This window comes from Nothoprocta perdicaria, unplaced genomic scaffold, assembly GCF_003342845.1.
Source record: "Nothoprocta perdicaria isolate Ctin4 unplaced genomic scaffold, notPer1 scaffold_152, whole genome shotgun sequence".
Lineage (NCBI taxonomy): Eukaryota > Metazoa > Chordata > Aves > Tinamiformes > Tinamidae > Nothoprocta > Nothoprocta perdicaria.
The window spans coordinates 1,377,578-1,384,004 of NW_020454672.1; positions in this window are offsets into that span (position 1 = coordinate 1,377,578).

Genomic DNA, 6,427 nt, shown 5'->3' on the forward strand with positions numbered 1-6,427 from the left:
TATRTCTTCAGCTTTGATTACTAATAAATTAGTAATGAAACATGTGATTCCTTTTACAGCATAAACTAGGTTCATGTTATACTATCAGCTGCAGTTTGTAGTTTAAAAGCCTGTTTATAGGCTAAACCCGGCACTCTGTTTGCAACTTCCCTGCCAGTGAGGCTGCAGGATTAAAGGAATTTCCTGCATTGGGGATTTTCCCACACATTCAGCTGTCATGATCTTCTCTTTTTTGCCCCTCAACAATGGTGAATTCAGCACAATGTATACAGTTTAAGAACCCTGATTTGTTTAAATGCCCYGAACACATGGCCAGAAGGATGAGTTGGTGACACATTTCCTGTTGATCAAGCACAACCCTTTCAGTGGAGAAAATGCACTATGTTTGGTCAGATCATTTACCTTCAGTTGCTGGAATAACGCTGTCTTTGGGAAGGGTTATAGGTGTCAGCAAATTGCCAAACTGTGAATCATTAACCTGTCCCAAGCATTTGACTTGTCTGTTTTTTTAACTTCTTGTTGTCAAGTGTGGTACAGTGGGGTTGAGAAAGGAATGTATTTTGGATGACCAGGATGAYGAATGTATGAAGCTTCATGTTTTATTTGTAATGTCCTTTTTTATACTTAGGAATTGCTTACGTATGTATCTGTATGTAAATAAATGTTTAATCCTTTCCACCTGCTGCTTTAAATGGGTGATTTGTTCGATCGGGGTCTGCAAAGGCAATGTTTCCTTTAAAATCTGAGGCAGACTGATTCACTTTGTGAGGATGTGATGTAATTCCAGGTCAATAAATGAGCGGCTGCTGAAGACTTTCTGCTAGATAATGCCAAGAAACTCCCAGCAAGAGGAAGGATGGAGCTGCTGTCCTTGGAGGCAATGTCCCTTCCCACCAGAGCAAGAGAAGAAGTTGTGTTTAAAGCCAGAGATTTCATRGCTTAGTTTGAAATGCCCATTGTGATCACTAGGGGGGAGCATTTGACAGAGGCCAGACAGCATTTCYATTTTCACTCATGGTCCTTATGAAGCTGTAGCTGGTTGAGCTCCTCTCCTAGCAGGAAGCCCGYGTGGTTAGAAGGGAGACGGTGTTTGAGTGTTTGGGTTGGTTTTTGGTCCTTATCCCAGTGTTTTAGTGCTGCTTGTCCGCCTCCAACTTGCTCTTTTTGTGCTCTTGGAAGAGTTGCCTTCCAGTGGAGTCTCCTACTGAACTGCCCTTCTGGTGACTGCAGCTGTTCTGAGAACATCTCCTGTTTAAGTCTCCTACCAGCTCATAATTTCGGTCAATCTATAGAGTCTGTGCTCTGACTGATTTTGGGCATAGGATTTCCTCCCTGTGCTCTGCTCCACACCCAGGATGACTTYTGCTCACACTGCTTTTGAGAAGCGAGCTGCGAAGCCTGAGGACCCCCTGTGGCTTCTGCTGCCTTCCCTGCTGACCTCGAAGCTTCTTTCCTGGTAAGACCCCGTGGCACTGGAGCCAAACCATCTGCTCCACGTTCCCCGGGAAGCTGGCAATCTGAACTGGCAATAAAACACAAGTATTTGGAGAGGAAAAGCCCTGCAAGCCTGGCGAGGAGCTGGGTGGGCCTTGGCAGGTCTCGGGGCGCGTGGAGAGGAGCGGAGACGCTGCAGGAGCGCGTAGGCTCCCGCAGAACGGGAACAAACCAACAGGACGGATGCAAGAGCAACAGGCGATGAAGGTGAAGCCGGCCCCGCTTCCTTCCTCTCCTGCAGCTTTCCCTGTACAAGTTCTTCCTACAGGGCCCTCATGAAGCGCAGTGCAAAAGCTGCCAGCTAGATGACAAGCGACTTTCACATCACCGTGCTGTTTCGTCTTGGTGATATGATTCCTGCATTAATTCCTATGGTATCGTACAGCCAGTCCTACCTGATCTAATATTCGGTCTTGATTTAGGGATTTCCAAGGACAGGTAATTGAGTTTCAGAGTTTATTGCCTTGAGAATTACAGCTGCTAGCTTTTATTCTTTCTACCTCCAAAAGTTTAGTATTAAATCATGTCAGCTAGCTCCAAAGCTACCACTTACCTGTAATATGTGGGTGAATTATCCACTGAGGAAAATTATGTATGTTGGATGACAAATTTTGTGTCAGGAAGCTGCCAGGTAAACAGTGCAGAAAGTCTAGCAATGTTTTAGTGCTTAGCTGCATCAAATCTCTAACATATTACTCAGGCTGAATCTAATCCCCAGGATAATACAGGTTTATCACAGAGTCCACTTCATCATCCAGTTCATAGCAAGGGAGTCCTTAAGGAGCCAGTTATTCCATGGTCTTCCATGATGGGGAAGGCTGCAGCAGAGCAATTCGTCATATTTGTTAGGGTGTTGATCTCCTTTTTACCCTTCGACTTAGGCTTCCTTGTTGCCAGTGATTTGGGAATGAGTAATGCTGCTCTTGACTTCCATTCTCTCCTTGCATTTGTTCTACATAAGATATAGATGCAGATTTACCAGGCAGCCTGAATTTCTGACTCTGTTTGCCCTTGCCCTTAATGTCGATACTTGCAAATAAGAAAATCCTTTGTGTTTATCTTGCTTTGGGTGTCACAGTTCCAAATGAATGCTTTCCATGAGTTTTTGTTTGATTGTTTGTGTTTTTATTTATTTATTTTATTTTATTTTATTTTAGTAGCTAAAGTCTCCTGATCTAATTAGATTGTTCCATGGATAGAGTAACTTTCTTCAGAAAAAAGATCTGCCTGATTCGGACGGCTCTCAACCCCCTACACAAGATGTGCTGGAATTCTGCTGAGCTCTAGCACATCACCTGGGCCTTCCTCTCCCTCAGGGTCCTTCTGAATCCCTTGAAACCACACATCATCTGTGAAGCCATGTCATCGATGTGCAATATTTCCCTCCTGTCTGCTTGCCCAGAGCCCCATATCCTTGAAAACTAAGGCCATCTATGCAAGTCATCACTTTGTTCCAGTGTATCACAGAATCACAGAATGGCTGAGGTTGGAAGGAACCTCTAGAGTCCAACCCCCTGCTCCAGCAGGGACACCCAGAGCACGGGGCACAGGGCGGCATCCATGCAGGGTTGGAAGATCTCCRGAGAAGGAGACTCCACAGCCTCCCTGGGCAGCCTGTTCCAGGGCTCTGTCACCCTCACATCAAAGAAGTTCTTCCCCACATGCAGATGGAACTTCCTGTGTTTCAACTTATACACATTGCCCCTTGTCCTGTCACTGGCCACCACTGAGAAGAGTTTGGCCCCTTCCTCCCTATATTATCCCCTCAGGTATTTGTACATGTTAATGAGATCCCCTTTCAGCYTTCTCTTCTCCAAGCTAAACAGACCCAACTCACTCAGTCTCTCCTTGTACGATAGATGCTCCAGTCCCTTAATCATCTTTGTTGCTTTCTGATGGATCCTCTCTAGAAGCTCTACAACAAGTGTAACACTTGTATTTCGTATTTCTTCTTTAATTTAATACAGACTCCCTGACAATTGCCCATTTTCTGCACTAGCCAACCCTACAGGCAGGGAACTTCACTGTCTTTCAGTTTGATTGAACAGCTGCACATAGGTACTGTTCTTGTTAGTCCTGTCACTATAGAGTTGATCAATGAGTTACAGTATGARTGATGGTCATAACTAGTATGATCTGAATCCACTTTGTCCATACATGTGTCTTATTTGAGTGGTTTTCCTGCCTTGCTGTGCCCTTGCTGATGTTTTGCTAAATGCTGCATGAGATCAGGCATCTTCCTCATGCCCTTGGCTGCTTGGTGGACGTGTTTCAACATGGCCATGGTCAGACCTCCAGGAAACAGCAGAACCTCTCTCAGCAACAAGTTCCCTCCCTCATGTGGTRCTGTGGCAGAATAAGGATTCATTTTGGAAACCAAGGGCCAAATTATCTTCTGTTACAAAGAATTACCGCTCTGATAGAGAGACCTACTCTGATATTCTAAACAATTTCTGAGTAGGTTTAACCTTGGCAAACGCATGAACAGCCCCTGGTTTGCCCACATACGGCCCACCMTGGAGCGTGGTGCTACTACTGTCGCATCCCTGGATTTGTCAGATTTGTCACCAAGCCCTGTCCTGCCCAGAGATCTGCATGTCTGGCACACACTTACAGCACGTCACCTAGAGCACCCATCCCTAGCACAGCACTTCACAAGCGACTCCACTGCGGGCAGCACATTTGAAGTTACGTTAGACAATAAATCCAATATATTATCTATAATTCTTTTTTTGAGGGGCGGGTGGGGTGGGGAGGAGAGTACAGCTATTTCTATTTCTTACTTCTTTTTCGTATTTTTATGTCTAGGATCCGGGGACTGCAGAGCTCTGTGCTTTGACCCATAGGAGAAACCCTCTTTACAGGCCAGTCTCCTCCTGCAGCCACAGGCTGCTCCAGCATCTTGTAACACTAGAAAGAATTTCTGGTCTATCTCATCAGTAACTTTATGTGTAGGATAGCAAGGAAAAACAGGTTGACTTATTGGCTAAGGTTTTTCAGTATTAAGCAAGAACTAGGCTCCATGTTCACTCAACACTGAGTGGGTCTCTACTTCTAAGCCTCAATTTCCTACAATATAAGTAGTGCAGAAAAACTTGGCTGCCATCAAACAACTTTCTGCAGGRTGTTTCCCAGTGCCGACCTGCTGTGTGTGCACAGGGGTACGTCCTTGTTCAGCAAGCAGGAGCCTGCAGTGTCAGCGGGGCTGTGCCCTTGGCCAGGGAGGATGCAGCTCTGCAACGCTCTGCTGCTTCGCAGGGGAAACTCCGTTCGCTTCAGCCCTGCTCCTCCGCTTTCYCTCCCTGCTGCTGAGAACTGGGCCAACATGTACAAATACCTGAGGGGAGAATGTAGGGAGGAAGGGGCCAGGCTCTTCTCAGTGGTGGCCAGTGGCAGGACAAGGGGCAGTGGGTACAAGTTGAAACAGTTCCATCWGCATGTCAGGAAGAACTTCTTCACTGTGAGGGTGACAGAGCAGTGGAACAGGCTGCCCAGGGAGGTTGTGGAGTCTCCTCTGGAGATCTTCCAAACCTGCCTGGATGCCACCCTRTGCCCCATGCTCTGGGTGTCCCTGTTGGAGCAGGAAGGTTGGACTAGATGATCTTGAGSTCCCTTCAAGCCTCAACCGCTCTCTGATTCTATGAAGGTGCAGACCTCACAGCAGACACTGATCGGCTGGAAAGGCTCAGTTCGCCACATGGATTCGCGTTGGGATCCATGTAGAGGAYGGGGTGAGAGAGCAACTGTGTCCTGAAGACAGTGGACAGGGAAGTGGTTAATTTTACAGAATAAAGATGAGAAAATACAGAAAGAAGCTCAAAACCCAAATGTTTTTCTCTCATCCATCCAAGTATGGTTTCCTTGGCTGTAATAGGCAGATCCTGCCTCACTGGTGAYGTTCCCAAACCTCCTTGCACACTGGATGAAGAACAGGGTGCGTTCCAGGAATCCTGAGTTTTACTGTGAGACCAAGTGAGTACAAGGTTAGAAAAGCCAGACAGACTCAAAATAAATGGCCATTTGGTCCCGAATCCTAAGTAACCACAAAAAACACTAAGCAAAATACACAGGAACAGGATTGGCACCGTGTCACATTCCCAAAACATTCTTCTAACTCCCACCCACAAACTTCTGATCCTTAGACTTCCTCGGCCAGAGGTTGTGTCTCAGCTGCTCTCAGTTTTGATAGTTTGCTCCTTGAGGAGACACAAGACTCTCCTGAAAACRCAGGGACTTACGTACATTGCAAATAACAAAGTGAGAGGTTCTATGGGGCAGCATTTTCCCCCATGGGTTCCTGAGTCCCACTGTGGGCCCCGTCCTACCACTTTCCTGGAGCAGCCCCGAGATTTGTCTTCTCTGCTCCGGGACCCCAAATGCAGCTGTTTGGGGTGAGGATATGGAGGATCCCAGAGCAAAGAAGRGGAAAGACAAGACCAGCGTCAGCTCCAGTAGCCTCTACCTTGAGAAAGCCTCAAGGGCTGGGACCTGCTACTGACCCCTCAGCAGCCTCTCAGCCTCTGGCCTCTCAACATTGTCACAGGACCCTGGTTCACCCAAGCACAAGRCTCCTGCATGGTGTCTCCTGATTAATTCTTTGATGGACATTTGGCACTTCTACAAATATCCATCAGGTAAGAAAGTGGAGTGGACATGGACTTCAGGGGATCTACTTGTGAGGCACTGAACTGAGCCTACCTGCACTTGAAAAATGAGATCTCTTAAAAGCATTTATATAACCATTTGTTGAATTTTCCAGAGTTAATCTGCAATAAAGCAGATTAAAGCAATGGTAAAATTYCATTTTACCCAACATCGCTGCTGTACAAAACTCTACAAATAAAAATAACTCATCCAAAGAACACTATGTCAACAGGTGTATAAATAATTTATTTGTTTAGAAACAGCTCTTTTATTCATCTGTCTCCTTCTT